Here is a 21,767-nt window from a genome sequence, read left to right as displayed (position 1 = left end):
TTTACACTAAGAACCTTGAACTTGCACTTCTGATCTCGAGGTGTTACATTGCTTGTTGAAAGAATACACCAAGAACATCTTCTTATCCTTCTTCTTCAAGAGGCTAAAATCATCCCAAAATCTCACAAGGTCAAAAATGGAGGTTATGGTTTCTTCTAGGGTGAAAGGGAAGGTGATGGAAGTTGAGGATGTGAAAACCCTGGCTATCAAATTCCTTAAATAAGGGGAAAACCTGGAAAATTAGGGTTTGCACTCTAGTGACTAACACGTCGTGGCCATACATTTGTCTCTTCGTGGTGCAGAAGAATGATGTGTGTCTCATAAGGCTATCGTCATGTCGTGGTGTATCATCCACCACGTCGTGGTCATCAAAAAACACACATTTGACTTCTTTAATTGCAAAAAACATATATGAATCATTTACCTAGAGTAGGTGTTACAAATAATGTATAGCCTTTCTGCATGCATGGGATATATAAGAAAGTCTTATGCATGAAAGTTACTAGCTTTTTTGTCTTCCATTCTCTAAAGAATATGTAGTTTATTCTCCTTCTCTTACACTCTACCTATCACACCCTAAACCGAATTGGCGGAAACATTTGGGGGTAGAGGACGTCATGTACAATATCATAACAATGCACAATAGTAAATCAAGCAACAACATCATCCTTTTCATTAATAATATAGTTTATACATGTGTGTTCTTTGTAAAGAAATATGACACCAAATATATATATATATATATATATATCAAAAATAAAAGACGAGTCTTGATCCTGCTCCGTCTTCTCAAAACCTGTGCATATGTACCAGTCTACTGGTGACCTGAGAATAAAAGTTATTTTGAAAGAGTAGATCATCGTTTAAGTTGGTGAGTTCATAAGTATTTTAGTGTCAAAAGTTTGCATTTGTTTCATGAAAATTTTTGTAAGTGTTTTGATGTAAATGCTTGTATACTTCCTAGAAAATCCTATATTTTCTACTAAAATGAAAAGTAGTCTTCTACCAAGATGTGACAACCCGAAATTTCTATCTTGTACAAACCATTCACTTCAATCTAAGTCAGACTCGTTTCTGCTAACTTTTAGCACTGTTTAGAGTCTATTTGAGCATTCTGGGCCTAGTGCATCAAAGGAATCAGTGTTTGGATGTATCAGTTAATGTTCCAAACCATCTAGCAAACTGTAAACCTCCTCAAAAGGAGATTATGGTCAGGAAGCTTAGAGCTTACGGTCATGCTGACCGTAAACTCCCTATATATACATAATTCATGATCATTTTGATCATTTCTCTCCTTTACAAGCCTAGTAAACCGAATTCTCTCTCAAGTATCATAAGATCTTCATCTTGATCTTCCAAAAATGTAAGAATTCTTTCCTTTGATTTGTTGTTACATCTCTTTATCTAGTGATTATGCATGATTTCATCCATGAAATCTCTTTATTTTGATAGATCTTCAAGTGTTCTTCATTTCACCAAGAACACACACTAGTGTTCTTGGATCCTAATCACCCTTACAAGCTTCTAATAAGTAATTACACTACCCTTAGCTTGATATATGCTTGAATCACTAGTTAATCACCTTGAAAACATCATTTTTAGCCAAGTACAAGGTGTTTACGGTCTAAGTGAATCTCCTTAGACCGTAAACTCTAATGAAAGGTGCATTAGAGACCTTAAACCCTTCCTAAGGCTAAGCATGGTCCCTAGAATATGATGCCTTTGAATGAAGCCCTTGAAAACCATCATTTGTGCAAGATTTGATGAGTTTACGATTGAATCTCCTTAGACCGTCAACTCCATGACCGTAAGGCCATTGGACCGCAAACCATAGGACCGTGAACATATAGGACCGTGAACCATCTTGACCGTAAACACTTATGGTCATGCCATTTGGACCGTAAACTCTATAGGGTGGCCATATACCCTAGTTATGCAATCATATGTTATTGTATCCCTTCAATCTAAGAGTTTTCTACTCTATTAGGGTGTTATCCCTTATAATTAGTTGTTTATACACTAATCGAATACATATACATGTCAATATATGTTTATTAGGATCTTTGTTTGCTCAAGGTTTCACCTAACACTCTACATACTATTTCCAAACATACTTCCGTATCACTCACTACAGGTGAGTTCATACCCCTTAATCTATCTTTTAAATGATTTTAAATGCTTTTATGGGGGGATACAATTTGAAACATTTTAGTTATTATATCAATCACATGTGATTAATAACTATCAAACAAATGGATTTACTATACTTTTAGCTATTTATCAAAGAAACTACTTCAAATGTTTATCAAACTCTTTTTCGTGCTAAACTTCTTATCAAACCTGTTCTTATATGCCAAACTGCTCTTAAATCATGTTATAAATTGACATCAAGTCATCATTATTTATTATTAAACACTTCAAATGTTTTACAAAACTTCTTTTTAAACTTATATATTATCAAATGCATGTCTATATATGTATAGTTATATAAGTAATGTTTAAAGGACTTAGGACTGATAACTCGCTTTATTTCCTTTTCCTTGTTTGGATGTGGCCTTAGGGTACCAGTTATTTGTCTGAATGTCGTCTAAATATTAGTTATATATTATCTATACATATGTAGATATGAAAGTACTATCAATCAGTTCAGTACCTTTGGGTTGCAAAGGCATACCTTCATTCATTCAAACTATAGAAATTACTAGTAAACTATAATAGGTATAGTTTAGGAGAATACTATCATATACAATTACTATAACGAGAAACAATACTTACTATAAAGAGAAACAGATAGAGAATACTATAAGAGAAACAAAACGAACATACTATATGAGAAACAGAACGAACATACTAGTAAACTATAATGTGAACTGTTGTTTCGGGGCATGGCATCACCTTCCATGGCTCGTTTTATATCCAGAGTCTCCTGGAGGGAGAGCGTGAATTTGTGTATAGATCTATACTGGATTGACTATCCTACACCGTGTTGTTCGCTACAGTGGGACTTGCAAGTCTACGGGTGTCAAATGTCATTTCTTTCGACGTCTATCATCATCGTGTTTTTAGTCGATAGTATGGTATAATCATATCACATTATACCTTAAATAACAATTGGTTTAAGGTAGTTAGTACAAAAGTAGTTACTATAATACAACACTACAATACTTTATTATTTCCCCGTTGCATTCACGCTGTAATCTTCTCACATAAACAGTAATGTAAACTATATTTTGGTTAATGATAGTCACACTTGGGAAAATACACACTCTTACAAGAAACAAACATACAGAACATTTGATGCCTTGGTAGAAGGCTATGTTTAGTAGAAAATACAGGATTTTCTAGGAGATACAAACATTTACTACAAACATTTGCAAACATTTACATCAAACACTTACAAACATTTTCATACAAACAATGACACTAAAATGCTTATGAACTCACAAGCTTTAATGTTGATAAACTCTTTCAAAATAACTTGTATTCTCAGGTCACCAATAGACAGGTACAGTCGACCAGGTTTTTGAGAAGACAGAGCATGTTCAAGTCTCGTATTTTATTTTGATTACTTCTTTTGATGTCTTTTTACTATGAAAGAACACTTGTATTAAATTATACTATTAATGCAATGGATGTTGTTGTTGCTTGTTTACTATGTTGCATTGTTATGATACTGTACATGACGTCCTCCACCCCCGAACGTTTCCGCCATTCCGGTTTTGGGGTGTGACACAAGACCTGACTGTTTTGTATGCTTGTTCTCTTGTAAAAATGTATGTTTTTCCAAGTTTATGACCATCTTTACTAGAAAATAGTTTTCATTTCTCAATATGGGAATATCATTGTATGAATGTAATGGAAAAAGAAGATGTATATTGGTGTTGAATAAAATAACTACTGAAGCACTAAGTACCTTAAAACCAATTATTAATTAAGTTAAAAATGTGATTAGGTTATAACCATGCTTGATTGACTAGTATAAAACACGACGTTCTTCAGCCATCGAAAATGGTATGACATTTGTCACCCGTAGACCTGCAGGTCCCATTGTAGCTAGCAGCAAGGTGTAGGATGCTCAATCCCGTATTTATCTATACACAAACTCACTCTCTCCATCCAGGAGACTCTGGTTACAAAACGTGACACAATAGTATATCGGTATGCCATTAAATAGTTTTTCACATTTTAGTTTTTCTGTTCTTGTTATAGTATGTATGTTCCTTTCTATTCTTGTTATAGTATGTTTTATAATGTATAGTAATGATATGAATGTACTGACTCATGAATGTTTCTCTGTTCTAGAAATAGTATGCAGTGATCCTCTAAACTATACCTATTATAGTTTACTAGTATGTTTGTTTGAATTGTTACTGATTTGTAGAAAAGACTCAATTACTCACCATAAGCAACTAAGTTAAGTATGTTCCTTAAAAATGGGTTTAATATTCATATATGTATTTAATAAGTATAACTATGATTTAGCCGACAGTTGGACTAGTGATCCTTCCCTAAGCCCATAATCAAACAAGGAACATGAGTCAAGGTATCTAGCAATAGTCCTAAGTCCGTTAAAGCATACTTATACGTAAATAAATAGACGAATATGATTTGATATAAAAGAAGTTTAAAATAGTTTAACAAGTTTTTGAGCATGAGAAAACCTTTTTATTTGTTGTTTTAACATGTAAATGGTTAAACATTTGTATTGTGTTCTACTTGTATTATCCCACTAAAAGAATTTAAAAACATTTAAAAGTGTAATTGTAGGGGTATGAACTCACCTGCAGTGAGTGATTCGAATGAAAGATCAATATAGGATGCTTGGTATGCCAAGTTAAGTCTCGAACACAAATGGATCATATTTAGCATATAATAACATATATATATATATATATGTGTGTGTGTGTGTGTGTGTGTATGAAATTAGGCCCTATAACATCTAATATGTAAAGGAAACAACCTTAGGAACTAGGAAACACTTATAATGAAGTGTTAGAACCGAAAATGGGAGGCTGAAAGATGATCATGGCCACACAAGAGGAGTTCACGGCCTTTGGAGGGTTCACGGTCCAAGAACACTTGAAATGTTCACGACCATTGTAACATCCTGAATTCAGGTGTGTTTCTTAAACCCTTCTCCTTTTCCCAAGTTGTCAAGTTAAGCCCTTAAACTAATTGTTAAGCTTGTGAGTACGTTGGGCGTACAGAAGAGTACGCTGCGCATACTCGCATGCTTATTTTGGACGCGAACTCGTCGGGGTACGCTGGTCATACCCAGGGTTACGCTGGGCGTAACGAGTCCAGGTGAAAACCCTAATTTGGGGATTGTGCACTATAAAAGGAATGTTATGGCCTGGACCTCAGCCCCAATTCCAGAGAGTGAAACCCTAATAAAGAGTCCTCCATCGTTTCTAGCTAGTGTGTTGGTGTTCTAGCTTCTAACTGTCATTTCAAGGTGGTGGAAGAGAAATAGAGGCCATTTTGGAGACTAGAAGTTGTGAGCAAGAGTATATCTGAGCTTTTCAAAGGTTGGAGCTTCTTCCTGAGGTAAAAAGCTCAAATCTTGGCTTGTCATTTGTGTTGTGTGCTTCTTGGACCAATAATTAGGGTTTTTGGTCCAAGATGGAGACTTTATTAGCAAATAGTCTCAATTGGCCTAGATCTATCATATTTCAGGACTTTAGGGGTTGTATGATCATAAAAATTCAATCTTGGACGTGGATATTGAGCCATGCATGAGATCTAGACCTTTTGAGGAGAAAGGAAAAGTATTAGAGGGTGTAAGGACCTTTACAGCCATGCAAAGGCTTAAAGGTTCTGACTTTATGGGATAAGAGGTCTAGAATGAGTCAAATCTGAAAGTTGAATGAGTGTCTTAACCGTTTAAGACCAAAAATCAAGGAAAGGCTGAAACTGAGACTTACGTTGGACGTAACTCTCAATACGCGTAGCGTAAGGGGTTGAGGCCCCGTTTGTGACTCGTTGGCGTACGCCCCGCGTACAAAGAGGGTACACGCCGCGTACTGCCTTCTGTTGACTTCTGTTGACTTTTAGGGTTTCGGTCAACCTTTGGACTTTCAGGGTCAGGGAAGGGTAAAATGGTCTTTTGCCCTTCTGTGGAATTGTAGAGTGGAACTAATCTAGCCTTTGAGAGCCATTACTTATTTGAGAATGTTGTTATGTGTTTAGGCGGGGGCTTGACTAGTGTGTTCAAGTGCGAGATTATCTGAGATACCTGAGGTGAGTCTTCTCACTATACATTACCTAGAGTGGTACATTTGTGTAGACCGGGGGATCTTGTGTACTATGTGTATGCATGAAAGCTATGACCAGACCAGAGGGTCCCACTGAGACACATCGACCGGAGGGTCGAACTGTAGCCTCGAGAGGCATATGTGTTGTATGTGGTATTTTGGGGAACTCACTAAGCCTTGTGCTTATAGTGTTTTTGTGATGTGTTTCAAGTACCAGTGAGGATCGCGGGAAGGCGCCGGCATGACCAGTACACACTATTGGAGTTTTATATGTTTGATCTTGGGATATGGTTTTATGAAAAATTTATGCGACACTTTGAGAATTGGAATCTTTTTATGAATGAAATTGTGTTATTAAAAAGTGAAAAATTGTTTTGGAATTTCACGTTGTTACAACCCTAGCTTGAATCTATGAAGGGTTCACAACCAATGATGAAGGGTTCATGGCCAGAACCTTTGAAGATCTTGAAGATGATGATGAAAAGTGTTTAATCAATGATAGAATCAAAGGGGTTTCCAAGTATGAACAAGTAAAGGGATAAGGTACTCATGTTTTGGGGTGAAAGAAGACCCTTTTGTAGATGATACTTGAGAGCAAACTTGGATGATCACGACTGGAGGATGAGAAATGAAGAGAAAAATGGATAACACTCATATATATAGGAGGAAAGGTAGTTCACGGCCCAAGGATGGGTTCATATCCGTGAACCACTTTTGAAGGTGTTCCTGGATCGATTGCAACTCACTGATCTCAAGCTAACACTTCCTAACACTCAACCCTTGAGTGTACTAGGCTTAGAAACTCTCAAACAGACTCTTAACACAGTAAAAAAGGTAACAAAAACAATTCTGACTTTTGATTGATTAGATTGACTTACAAGATAAATATTTCGGGTTGTCACACTACCTTCTGATGTTAGTTGTCTAGATTTGGTTCTTCCTTTTATTTCTCCTTTAGCGCTTATTTTGTTAAGCACTTAAAGGATTAAGAAACTCAAGAATACAAGAAGGAACTAGCATTTCAAAATTCCTTATTCTTGGTTGTGGATACTTATAGAGAAGATCATACTCTTTGATCTTGCCATTTACTTCAACACCCTAAAACCAAGTAGGTTCAAAGGCTCCAAAGGTTGTCATTATTAAACATCTTATGATTGTTTTATATAGTATCATTCTAACCTTTATAAAAGGATCCTTGACATTTTTTCTAAATGCTCTTAAATAAACAAGTTATTTTATAAATGTTTCCCTTGCGGTTTTTGTGAAAAACACTCTATTTTATGTATCAAAACCCATCAGCGGTATCAAAGTTATCTTTTATATGTTAGAATGAGTTTTTATGTTTGATGATCTTTGGTGTTTTCTAAAACATGGATAGATTTCTTTTTTTGCTAAAGAAATGTCCATATTTGTTTTCTTTAGCAAATTATAGTTTAAAAGTGTTTATTTTTTATATAACCATTTTCCATGCTTTTTGATTATATAAAAGTTGCCTTAGAAAAAACAAATTGTAGCTTGTTAATATGTTTTATTTTGTGTATAAACAAGCCATTAAGACATTTGTGGTTGTTATTTATTTATTCATATGATGATGTAATAGATAAATATGTATTATTTCATTTGTTCATTTTTATGTGTAATCAATTAATTTAGTCTAGTTTGTTTACTTTTTAAAAAAATATAGCAAGATGAAGCAATGAAGACTTTATTAGGACATTAAGCTTTTAAAGATCTTGAAGTGTCCTAATAAGTCCTTTAGAAAATGACTTAATAAATGTTGTGATGGCTCACAATAATTATTTCTAAAAAATAGCTTTGTTTATACACTTTATAATGCATCCTTGTGGATTTGGGTGACCTTATCTATTTGGATTATAAAATAATGGTCAAGATGTTTTAGATATACTTATAGGAAAGAGTTCACCTAACCATTTGTGAAATGTAGCTCACAATTTTTTTAAATGGATGATTTAATCAAGTATCTTATGTGGTAAAAGTCACTTAAGCATTAGAGAGTAGAGGTATAGATGGGATTAACATGCCATTAAAACAAATAAATATTTTTTGGACCCCACCATTACTAAGAATTACATAAGAGTTGTAATTGGTTATCACACCCTACCGATCAACAAAATCACTTGTGTTGTGGGTCACCGCCTCAAGTTATTTTGGGTGATGTGGCTCTTAGCTTTTCAATCTTAATTTAAAGGGTAACTAATTTTAATAGAAACTATATCAAAGATATTAAAACGAAACTTATTATTTTGTAGATGACTATCCCAACTATAATCACCTCATCACTCACCATCCGATCCATCCTCGTAAAGGAAAAACTAAGCGGATCCAACTTTCTTAATTGGTTCAGAAAACTTAGGATTGTCCTCAAACATGAGAAAAGTATTATATCCTTGATGAACCTATTCTAGAATAGCTCCCAAAAAATGCCACCAAGGCATTGAAAGATGCTCATGAGAAACATGTACAAGATTCAACCGAAGTACCATGCATCATGTTTGCCACAATTAGGGATGTCAACGGGGGCAAACGGGAGGGCGAGTACATTCCCTGCACCCGCCCCCAAATTTTCCCTGCTCCCCTGCCCCCAAAATGTACAACGTTCTTACCCCTACCCCCGCCCCTGAATCCCCCTTATTACCCCCGCCCCCGCCCCCGTTCCCCTGCCCTCGATTGACTTTGGGCTGCGGTTTTTTCGGCTCAAAGAAGTTGTTTTTTGGGCTAGTAGAATCTATTTTTTAGGTAACAAATGTTTATTTGTAGCAAAATTTTACATGTTTCAAAAAAAAACGTTGTAGCAGCTTAAAAACATTATATTAACAACTTAAGAACATGTTTTTTGTTGAATTTTGGAAGCTTAAAATCATGTTATTGTTTATTATTATTATTATTATTATTATTATTATTATTATTATTATTATTATTATTATTGTTATTATTATTATTATTATATATATACATATATATATATACATATATATATATATATATATATATATATATATATATATATATGCATGTAGAATTTATTAACAGGCCCCATGGGGTTTCGGGACGAGACTACCCACACTCGCCCCCACCCCGAAATTAAAAGGGGGTTAATTTTACCCCCGCCCCTGCCCCTACCCCCCCCCCCCGATTTTTCCTAATAAATACCCCAAAACAGGACAGGGACCCCCACGAAAACGGGGTCCCATGGAAGTTTTTGACATCCCTAGCCACAATGAGCCCTGAGCTTCAGAAAACTTTTGAGTTACATGAAGCATTTGACATGATTAAACAATTGAGAATCATGTTTCAAGTTCAAGAACCTCGTTCCATCTCGGATATGGAACTATCTCAATATCATCTTCATCTCGGTTGAAGTGATCTCAGAATCACTTCTTCATCTCTGAATCTCACTTCTAACATTTCATTTCTGAATTAGGCTATCTTTGAATTGCTATGTCATATCTGACTCTCTTTACATCATGGATTGCCTGAGGGGCATTTTCATGTACTAACATGATTCAATTAACTTAAAACTAAATAAACAAAGGTTTAACTACTTTTATTAACTTCAAATTGAACAAAACGAATCTAAAAAACAATTAAAATTAAAATTATTGATTTACCTAGTTCGTTAACTTAAAATCTAACCAACCAGAGGCTAAAACACGAACATTCAAACATGATTATGAGAATCTATAAAACATTTTCAAAGTGTAAGAATCGATTGATACTTGGATGATGATTGACAATGGAGAATGAAGGTTTTCACGAAACGCGATAATTATTGAACGAAATTGAAGACCGATAACCAAAAATTCGAAGATTGAAGTCGAATTTTATAGTTTACAGCAAGATTTGGCGTCAATTACAACATCTTATAAATTTTTTACAGAAAGATGGAAGGAATAAAAAGGAAGAAGTAAGAGGAAAAGAGGAGAATCTCGATGTAAATTAAGTCGGTGTTTAGATGTGAAATTTGACCATAGTACCCTCAAATCCTTTGCCCTTAGGAAGAAAAAGATAAAAAGTTCCAATAAATTGCAAACATATCACCGCCTATGTAACACCGCGGATTCCCAAGTATTATTTTATTCTTTTATATTTGGGTGAGTGTGAGGAGACTCGGCGAGTTGGAGTCCAAACTCGCCGAGTAGGATCGCGGTTTTGTGCGCGGGTTCGCGTCTGGACTCGGCGAGTCCACGCTGTTTAATGAAACCCTAATTTCCAAGGTTTGAGACCTATTTAAAGGGGCTTATGGCCGTCATTTGCGGCCACCAACCCCAGAGAGAAACCCTATTGAGATTTTGAGCGTTTTGGGAGAGAGAAGAGGCCATTGTTGACCTTTGAAGCTTTGTTTGGCAAGGCAAAGGAGATTCTAGCTAAGAGGAGGCAAGGGAGGTGGACATCCTTCGATTTTGGAGCTCAGAGCATGATTTTGGAGGTAATTTTGGCTTCCTTTTCTGTTGTCATGATAAACATGGGGTTAGGGTTTCTTGACCCCTTTGTTGGTTAGATTTGATGTCCATTTCGTCCCTATTTGTGATGAGGCTTGGGATGAGATCCATAGAGGTCCAGAGAAGCTTTATTCCTTAAGCTTTATGAGGATTCATGGGAGTTTTGACCTAGAGTTATGAGATATGGGGCTAAAACATCATCTAGGAGCAAATAGTTGTTGTTTGAGCACCAAGGTTTGGACTTTACGTGATTATCATGCCTGGGGAGGCCAGATCTATGATTGTATGGAACAGATCTGACTTTAGAAGTGAGTTTGAGTTATGCATGGCATGGACTCGCCGAGTCTGAAGAACAGACTCGGCGAGTAGCATGAAGTTTGCCCGTAACCACTCAGCGAGTGGTCTTGTCGAGTTGAGGGGTCGACTCAGTGAGTCAGGGAGAGTCAGGGGGACTGAGTCAAGCCGGAACTCGCCGAGTTGTTCTTGAGACTCGACGAGTTGAGTCGTGGTGGCCCCGCGATTTATGCCAGGTGAAACTCGTCGAGTCAAAGAAACACTCGACGTGTCAAGAGAGGATTCAAGGGAGTCAGTGGATATGTATAGACTCGCCGAGTCGCCCTAGTGCACTCGCCGAGTCCGGTCAAAGTTGACCGTTGACTTTTGTTGACTTTTAGGGTTTGGTCAGCGATGTGGCCTTTGGGCCAAGAGAGGGGTAAAATGGTCTTTTACTCTTAAGAGGGTGCCAAGAGAGGATTGATTCTAGTCTCGAGAGTTATATTCATGAGAGTATCTGCCTTATGTGTTAGGCGGTGGCGAGTTCGAGATTCAAGTGTGGGGATATCTGCTTTCTGCTTGCTAGGTGAGTCTTCTCACTATACTTTACCTTGATTTATGATGTGCATGTTTACAGAGTTAGAACCGGAAGGTTCCCAGAGTTAGAACCGGAAGGTTCACAGAGCTAGAACCAGAGGGTTCATAGAGTAGGGTCCACGGACCCACAGAGTTATAGCCTCGAGTGGCTAATATATGTTATGTGTGGTATTTTGGGGAACTCACTAAGCTTCATGCTTATAGTGTTTTGTGTTATGTGTTTCAGGTTTCTCTCAGGATCACGGGACGGCACCGGCTTGATTTTAACACACCAGAGAAAGAGTCATGTTTCGAGGATCCTGGTTTATTAAGAAAGAGAAAATGGATTTATGTTTTTGTAATTCGATTATGAATGGAATTTTAAGAAAAGTGTTTTTAAGAATTAACGATTATTTTTAAATGAACAATTGTTTTGAAATTTACGGTGTTACAAGTTGGTATCAGAGCCTTGGTTTGAGGGATTCGGATGCACCTTCGGGTAAATCTGGACTCAAACTGAGGATTTAAGAAAAATTTTCAAAAAGAAATGTGAATAAGAGTTTCAAAGAGAAAGCAAAAAGAGTAGTGTGTACAATCAGCCAGAGCCCGAACGGTGATTTCCCAAGACACCCTTATTTTGTGTTATGAGATATTTGTAATATATTTTATGAGATAGTGTGCATGCTAGAGGCAGGCTAGGCAATTCATATTTTAGGACTAGAGTGGCTTGATTTGTGATGCCTTAGCCTAGGGTTGCTGATATATGTGATGTGCTTTAGAGTATGTGCTGAGCGAGAGTGTCCAGCAGGAAATTTTTAGGGGATTTGAGCAGGGAAGTAATATGGAAGAGGTATCTATATGAGCATATGAGGAGCTTGCCGAGAGGGTAGCCAGATGCCCACGTGGGGCGGAGTTGTTAGAGTTCAGTGATATCCATCACGAATGAGGAAGGCAAGTGGATAATAACCTAAGGAGGTGTTTCGTGCTGAAGGGGACGCTTCAATGCCCGAATGCAGCTTGCTTCATGCTTTGTGGAGCTCTCGATGATGGGAGTCAGCTACTAAGTGAATATGACGATATTCAGGAGGTAGATGGCTGGCATCATTAGGAGCTCTTCAGCAGCTGATGACAGGGAAGTGTGGGAATCTAGGAAGAGCCTAGGGAGTAACCTTAGCCAGATGAGTGCGCTGGCAGAGTAGAGAATTCCGCTGGGGAGCGAGCACGCGCAATGGGATTGGTGAAAGAGCAGGTCGAGCAGCTACTTAGGAGCTCCGGGATAGTCCGTGTGGAAAGTATGGGTAGATGTGGCAGGTAGTATGGGCCCGTACTACTGAAAGCAGAGGACCCATACTTGATACAGGGAGTATTCTGGAGGTTCTAAGGAGCGGATTGAGGAGTGATGTTATGGTTCGAGTACCATACATCGGAGCGGATTGAGGAGTGATGTTATGGTTCGAGTACCATACATCGGAGCGGATTGAGGAGTGATGTTATGGTTCAGGTACCATACATCGGAGCGGATTGCGGAGTGATGTTATGGTTCGAGTACCATACATCGGAGCGGATTGAGGAGTGATGTTATGGTTCGGGTACCATACATCGGAGCGGATTGAGGAGTGATGTTATGGTTCGAGTACCATACATCGGAGCGAATTGAGGAGTGATGTTATGGTTCGGGTACCATACATCAAAGCGGATTGCATAGTGATGTTATGGTTCAAGTACCATACATCGGAGCGGATTGAGGAGTGATGTTATGGTTCGGGTACCATACATCGGAGCGGATTGATGAGTGATGTTATGGTTCGAGTACCATACATCGGAGCGGATTGAGGAGTGATGTTATGGTTCGGGTACCATACACCGGAGCATATTGAGAAGAGATGTCATGGAATGAGTACCATGGTTCGTAGTGAATGATGCTTGTGGTTCTCCGGTTATCTGGTCATGATTGAGTTCGAAGAGGCGTCCCTTGAGAGGGAGATCGAGAGCCTCTCAGAGTATTTTAGTAAGGAGTCAGAGAGAGGGGAGAATTTCGGTCTGAGTCGAGCAATCAGTCGATAGAGGAGATGTCACCTTCTATGATCTGGGTGGTACTAATTATGTTCGTGTGCAAAACATGAGAAGCATGATGTTTAAGTTTTGGGTTTGGGGGTAAACCCTGCAGGTTGTCATTGATGATGATTTTCCACTAGAGTATCAGGTAGCATGTGTGCTGCGAGGCAGTGATTTATCATGAACAGATAGTCAGTTGGGACTGAGATAGTCGAGGACCACATTACACCTATTTGAGTATAGTAGGGTCTATTGTAGTGGTATCAGTGGGGAGTTCAGTCGAGTTTAGCAGTGCAGTGGGTTTTCTATCTATGTTGGGTATTGAATATGGGAGTGGGTCCCTGTTCTTGGGATGATCCATGTGTTGGAACGTTGGTTGATGAGTTAAGGTGGGGGAGTATGATGATTTTGTGGTTCAGTCTATGAGCCAGTGATGTTATTGGACAGTTGAGTTGTTTGGTATTGGATTGGTACGAGACTTGGAGCGACTAGAGGCAGTCGTGACGAGAAGTTCTTGAGGATTTCATCTGAGGTTCAGAGTATATGAGGTCGATTGATTTCCTTAAAGGGGATTATCGGGCGTTGTGTAGCACTTTCCAGGGGCAGGTGCGATTTTGCTGGTGAAAATAGTTTGTGGGATGATTGTGTGCCAATTGGTGATGGTTCGAACCCTGAGTGGGGGAGAACCGGGTACCGTATGGAAGAAAGCAAAGATTTGTCAAGAGCGGTTATAAGTAGAGTATAGAGATTTGCGGTAAGAATTCATGAGACCAGAGATATTGGTGATCGAGGAAAGGGGTCAGAGTGAGTTAATGCAGGAAGTACTTGTTTGAGAAGGATGAATGTCTCCACGGCAGGTGGTTAATGGTCAGGAACCTGGTAGTGGTCAGTGTTGTTGCAAGTAGGTAGAGAATGATTGGGCAGCCAACTCCCGGGTCGGTATGCGTATTCTTGCTTGGATTTTGAGCGGTAGGAAAAAGGGTTTCGGAGAATTATCAGCGTATTCCGCAGCGTTAGCGTTTTCTCGTATTCCAATTGAGTAATTGGATACACCGAAGTTGCACTTTGGGAAAAATGAAGATCTAATTATGGGGTTCAGAGGAAATGTATTATTATATCTATATGATGCTTGGGGCAGGAGATCAGTGGTTGTGGCAGGATATTGTGATGTTCTGTTGGGGTGTTCCGAGGTATCCGGGTATGTTATCTTGATTTCAGAGTTATTCGTGAATCTTGAGTTGAGACGACTTATGGTGTATCAAGTATCTATGGTTCTAGTGGGAGCCCTTCGAGTATTGGCATCCAGAGGGATTATTTAAGAGAGTGGATCTCCGCAAGGGTAGGCATTTTGTTATGTCGATTGCCTCCAGAGTCTGTGATGCATATTCGGGTCGAGTATGGGTAGCTACCTATGTTAGTTTGCGGAGCATGAGTTAGTGGAGGTAGAGAGTGTTGTGATACTGCGGGGAGCCATAGTACTTACTAGTCAGAGGGTGTTGTGATACTGCGGGGAGCCGTAGTACTCACGAGTCAGAGGGTGTTGTGATACTGCAGGGAGCCGTAGTACTCACTAGTCAGAAGGTGTTGTGATATTGCGGGGAGCCTTAGTACTCACTAGTCAGAGGATGTTGTGATACTACAGGGAGCCGTAGTACCCACTAGTCAGAGAGTGTTGTGATACTGCGGGGAGCCGTAGTACTCGCTAGTCATTGAGAGGTCATCATGATGTTGCGGGGAGCCATAGTATTGAGTTTTTGGAACCTGGGTGTTGAACCGGGGGCGAGACTGGGGTCTCCGTCTCTGTCGGGAGATTCGGCGAGATGCGCAAGGGATATGCGCAGCAGACACCAGAGATCAGAGTTGAGACGATCCTCGGTTGGATTGTATTTTTCTCGCATAAGGAAAAGAGAATTCCGTGACTTGCGTGTCACTGGGCCGGGATAGTGGTCACGGGGAGGAAGTTAGTGGGATATTTGGATCATGATATAGGTGACCTTTGGAGGCTGATCTGTGGAGTCAAAAGCTGACCTGGTGCTCAGTCTCGAAGAGGGATATGAGAAATGAGCTAGAGCTTATCATGGTGATGTCTGAGGACACTTCAGAGCGAGCGAACGATTCAGACGCTCGAAGACATGCTTCGGGCATGTGTATTAGATTTCGGAGGGAGTTGTGGCACGTATTTACCCTTGGTTGAGTTTTCCCATATCGACAGCCATCATTCGAGCATTGGTATGCCACCCTTTGAGCTGTTGTATGGGAGGAGGTGTCGGACCCCCATTTGCTGGGGAGAGGTCGGGCAGCGTGTTATGGGTAGTACGGAGATTGGGTTGCAGACGACTGCGCAGATTCAACAGGTCAGGCGGAGGTTATTGACCGCTCAGATTCGTCAAAAGAGTTATGCGGATAGGCGCCGGTCCGAGCTCGAGTTCCAGATCGGCGACCTTGTGCTCCTGAAGGTCTCTCCTTGGAAAGGAGTTATTCGATTCAGGAAGACGGGCAAGTTGGGGCCCCGATATATTGGTCCATTCAGGGTGGTCGCGAGGGTAGGCATGGTAGCTTATCATTTGGAGTTGCCAGCAGCGTTGGGTCAGATTCTCGACACTTTCCACGTGTCGCGGTTGCGAAAGTGCGTAGCCGACGAGTCAGCAGTAGTGCCACTAGAGGATATTCAGGTGGATGCGAGCCTGAATTATGCTGAGAGACCTGCGGCGGTCAGAGATCGAAGGACTAAGGTTCTGAGGAATAAAGAGGCGCCACTGGTGCAGATCTAGTGGCAGCATCGGAAAGGGTCAGAGTTAACTTGGGAGTCGGAGCGTGAGATGCGTGAGCAGCATCCGGAGTTATTTTCAGAGCGAGACTTCGAGGGCGAAGTCTAATTCTAGTGGGGGAGGATTGTAACACCCCGAATTCCCAAGGATTATTTTATTCTTTTATTTTTGGGTGAGTATGAGGAGACTCGGCGAGTTGGAGTCCAAACTCGCCGAGTAGGATCGCGGTTTTGTGCGCGGGTTCGCGTCTGGACTCGGCGAGTCCACGCTGTTTAATGAAATCCTAATTTCCAGGGTTTGAGACCTATTTAAAGGGGCTTATGGCCGTCATTTGTGGCCACCAACCCCAGAGAGAAACCCTAAAGAGATTTTGAGCTTTTTTGGGAGAGAGAAGAGGCCATTGTTGACCTTTGAAGCTTTGTTTGGCAAGGCAAAGGAGATTCTAGCTAAGAGGAGGCAAGGGAGGTGGACATCCTTCGATTTTGGAGCTCAGAGCATGATTTTGGAGGTATATTTTGGCTTCCTTTTCTGTTGTCATGATAAACATGGGGTTAGGGTTTCTTGACCCCTTTGTTGGTTAGATTTGATGTCCATTTCGTCCCTATTTGTGATGAGGCTTGGGATGAAATCCATAGAGGTCCAGAGAAGCTTTATTCCTTAAGCTTTATGAGGATTCATGGGAGTTTTGACCTAGAGTTATGAGATATGGGGCTAAAACATCATCTAGGAGCAAATAGTTGTTGTTTGAGCACCAAGGTTTGGACTTTACGTGATTATCATGCCTGGGGAGGCCAGATCTATGATTGTATGGAACAGATCTGACCTCAGAAGTGAGTTTGAGTTATGCATGGCATGGACTCGCCGAGTCTGAAGAAGACTCGGCGAGTAGCATGAAGTTTGCCCATAACCACTCAGCGAGTGGTCTTGTCGAGTTGAGGGGTCGACTCAGTGAGTCAGGGAGAGTCAGGGGGAACTGAGTCAAGCCAGAACTTGCCGAGTTGTTCTTGAGACTCGGCGAGTTGAGTCGTGGTGGCCCCGCGATTTATGCCAGGTGAAACTCGTCGAGTCAGAGAAATACTCGACGTGTCAAGAGAGGATCCAAGGGAGTCAGTGGACACGTATAGACTCACCGAGTCGCCCTAGTGCACTCGCCGAGTCCGGTCAAAGTTGACCGTTGACTTTTGTTGACTTTTAGGGTTTGGTCAGCGATGTGGCCTTTGGGCCAAGAGAGGGGTAAAATGGTCTTTTACCCTTAAGAGGGTGCCAAGAGAGGGTTGATTCTAGTCTCGAGAGTTATATTCATGAGAGTATCTGCCTTATGTGTTAGGCGGTGGCGAGTTCGAGATTCAAGTGTGGGGATATCTGCTTTCTGCTTGCTAGGTGAGTCTTCTCACTATACTTTACCTTGAGTAGGTAACCAGAGTTATGTGACAGAGTATTTGTATGCTATGTATGTTATGTGTTGTACTGCATTATTTTTATGTGATTTATGCTGTGCATGTTTACAGAGTTAGAACCGGAAGGTTCCCAGAGTTAGAACCGGAAGGTTCACAGAGCTAGAACCAAAGGGTATAGAGTAGGGTCCACGGACCCACAGAGTTATAGCCTCGAGTGGCTAATATATGTTATGTGTGGTATTTTGGGGAACTCACTAAGCTTCATGCTTATAGTGTTTTGTGTTATGTGTTTCAGGTTTCTCTCAGGATCACGGGACGGCACCGGCTCGATTGTACACACCAGAGAAAGAGTCATGTTTCGAGGATCCTGGTTTATTAAGCAAGAGAAAATGGAGTTATGTTTTTGTAATTCGATTATGACTGGAATTTTAAGAAAAGTGTTTTTAAGAATTAACGATTATTTTTAAATGAACAATTGTTTTGAAATTTACGGTGTTACAGCCTATTTAATTAAAAAAACAAAAATCCAAAATAATCACAACCACACAATTTTTAAGATTAAAAGTTTGGATTTGTCATTGCAGTCCTCATCGATTCCACCCGTTCCTAATTCTCTATTACAAGATAAAATCTTTGGATTTTTCTAGGGCTTTTTGGTAGAGATAATGTCATAAAAAGACTTAAGTTTGACAGAAAATGTCGGTTTTACCCTCTGACAAATTTTTGGTTTGTTTATGCCGCAAACTTGTCACTGTTTTGTTGGTTATGCCATTTTTTCCTGTAATAGCAGGTTTTCAGGTTACCATAAAATATTATTTGTGAAAAAACCCTTAAGTTTATAAATATTTTGCAAAAAAACCCTTTAGATTATAAACATATAAAATATAATTATATATTCACAATCTGATAAAACTAAATAGTTTAAAAAATTTAAATATCAAAAGTTCATGTCAAACCAATATACTTTTTGATGTACTTATATTACGAAACCAAAACCGAAATATATATTTACCTTTAAATATGATAAATTTTATATTGATTCGATTTAAACTTTTGATATTTAAATTTTAAGAAATTATTTAGTTTTATCCAAGTCTAAATATCTTTGTTAATTAATACTCAAACTTTTCAAAAAAAAAAAAAAAAATTGTTGTTATTTTTAAACATATAAAATATTTATGTTTGTGTTTCAGAAATAATAACTTATACAACTATATTTATTTTTATAAAAAAAAATATGATATATTATTATTTCTGAAATACAAACTTTTTAAACATATAAAATAATTTTTTCCTTTAAAAAATAATTGCATGGAAATAATCTCACTACATAGTGATTATGATCACTTCTAAAACTCTTTTACGAGCCATGAGTATATACTATGAATCCAAAAAACCAAGTAAATCATGGATAGTAATAAGATTAGACAAACATATATTACACCAATGACTTATCTTGAGAAGAATTTGAGATGTTAATTAACACTTGATGATCACATGTCAAATATTTTTTTTGTAGAGTTGATACAAATCGGCTATAAGGAAGAAGAAATGTCAATACCATAAGTAGACAAGTTTGTTTTGGTAGCAAAACTGTCCAAGAGAGCTCCCTATCGAAATATATTAACCTTACTAAGAAGAATTTTATTACATTCGGTCTTTATATTAAGCGATGTCACTTTGAGGTTCCTTAATAACACATTCCATACAATTATTAAAATTTATAATCTTAAGGGTTTCTTTGCCAAATATATGTAAAGGGTTTTCGTAAATAATATCTCATAGTAAGCTGGAAACCTTCTATTACAAGTAAAAATGTCAAAACCGACAAAAAAAAATAGTAAGCTTGCAGCATAAACAAACAAAAAATCCGTAAGAGGGTAAAACCGATATTTTCGGTCAAACTTAAAACTTTTTATAGCATTATCTCTTTTCGGGTAAACTCTTATGCAATAGATAAATAAAAATATTAGAGGGCGCGTACTTGTCTTTGGTCGGTTGGAACACTCTCCATCACGGGTTTGAAGTTACTGAACATATTCGAAAACCCCACCAAAAACCATTTTGAATCAAAGACTTTGGGGGTTCATCAGTGAACAGGTAATTAAGTACTCTCAAATCTCAACACCGTTATATTGAAAAATCAATACTGCTCGTAGTTAATTCCAACTAATTTTACCTACTGATTGACACTATTTTGCTGATTCATTATTACAGTTGTCAAAAATAAATGCCATTGAATGCTCACATGTTCTCCGGTACTAGTTTCAAATCTAATACTTTTCTTCATCTTCTTTGTTCTAATGCTGATAATGAAAATGTAGATTTCATATATTTTTATATTACTTTGTTAGATTTTGAGGGGGGGAGTATTGCTATGTAATTTGATTATTTTGACTTGTAGTTACTCATATTAATTGGAAAACCATTGAAGCAGCTGTCATTCAGTAATTGAAAGTTATGATCCGTACATGCTTTTTCTAACATACATGTAAGGTGATGTAGGTGAGAGTTTATGACACTTTATTTAAAGCTACTTGGATGTGTATATCTTTGGCAGAGTTGATTTTTCTTTTTTTGCACCCAAAACCTTCATTTCTGATTTTGGAAATAAGTTCAAGTTTGTACATTCAAGAAAAGGAAATATCATTGTATTTTAGATAAAAGTGAGTGTTAATTACATCATATATATACTACTTAGATGCAAAGGGAAATTTTGTAGAAAATGAAAGTACGTAATTCCATGAAAGCATGATATATACTACATACCCGAAATGTGGAATCCTTCGTATTGATAAGAAGAATACGTTTCTTCTGCTAGAATCCAAATGATACAAAACATATGTACCTATTTATTACAAAGAAATACTACACCATCGAAGCTGTTTAGTTAAAAAAAGGTATTGTACGATTTGTATGGTAGAGTTTTTGAGTGTCTTGTATTTTACCATGCATGAAAGTTTTTAAATTGATTACCAAATTAGGGTTAGAGCTTAATTATAAGAAGTAGTACTACACTAAAGTATGTTGTTAGCTTCAATATGTTGAAAATTTTCTCTTATAATTGCGTCTTTCTACCTTGTCCTGATCAGAAACTATTTCTTTTATTATGATTGTCATGTGCAAAGCTATTAAAGTCTACCAACAATATATTAAGAGTACTACTAAAGTAGCTATCACATGATCTGGCAACTTACCCCACATAAAGTTTGCATATACTTATACAGGTTACTGAATAGTACTTTCTTGCAAAAGGGTAATCACTAAACACCCCTACAAACCGGTATAAATGCAAAAAAAAAATGCAAAATACTTCATGTTATTTGTGTATTATAGCATCATACTTGTGTTTCTTTCTATTACAACATTATAGTTTTCAAATCTTTTTGTTGTTAAGGCATTGTATTTTGAAAAAAATTCGTTACTATACTTTGAATAATCCACTCAATTGTAGCAGTGAAAATTGTTTTGTATTTAGATGAAATTGCTATTATTCGGTAGAATGTTGAAAATAAAATTGTGTAACTAAAAAAAATGAAAGCGGATTTCTAAAATAAACAAATCAAGGAATGTAAGTTGCAATTTCTTGCATGTAGGTACATTCTTTAGCAACAAAGTTACTCAAAATCCCAATTTATGCCAATTTTCATTTCTTTATAGGTCCAGTAATTTTCCTATGGTAAAAAAAAACATCCTTGCTTTTACGCTGATTGTGACTGATGATCATTTCCTTTTTTACAAGACCCTTCATATGTTCTTTTATGGAATATACTCCATGCATTAATATTTTAGTGGATGTTAACAGTATTACCCCCAAAGCATTGTTGTTATAATTTACAAAACTGGAAAATCAAGAGTTATTAATCCTAATTTGTGTTGGTTATTTGTGCATTCGCTTTCATCAGGTTAAACAGCCGACAAATTTGGTGCATTGGGTTTGTATTATTTTGTGGCCCATGGTTCTATGTGTAGCTATAGTCATAG

The sequence above is a fragment of the Lactuca serriola genome, chromosome 2 (assembly GCF_051521515.1).
Source record: "Lactuca serriola cultivar US96UC23 chromosome 2, Lser_US96UC23_V15, whole genome shotgun sequence".
Lineage (NCBI taxonomy): Eukaryota > Viridiplantae > Streptophyta > Magnoliopsida > Asterales > Asteraceae > Lactuca > Lactuca serriola.
This window is presented reverse-complemented; position numbering follows the sequence as displayed.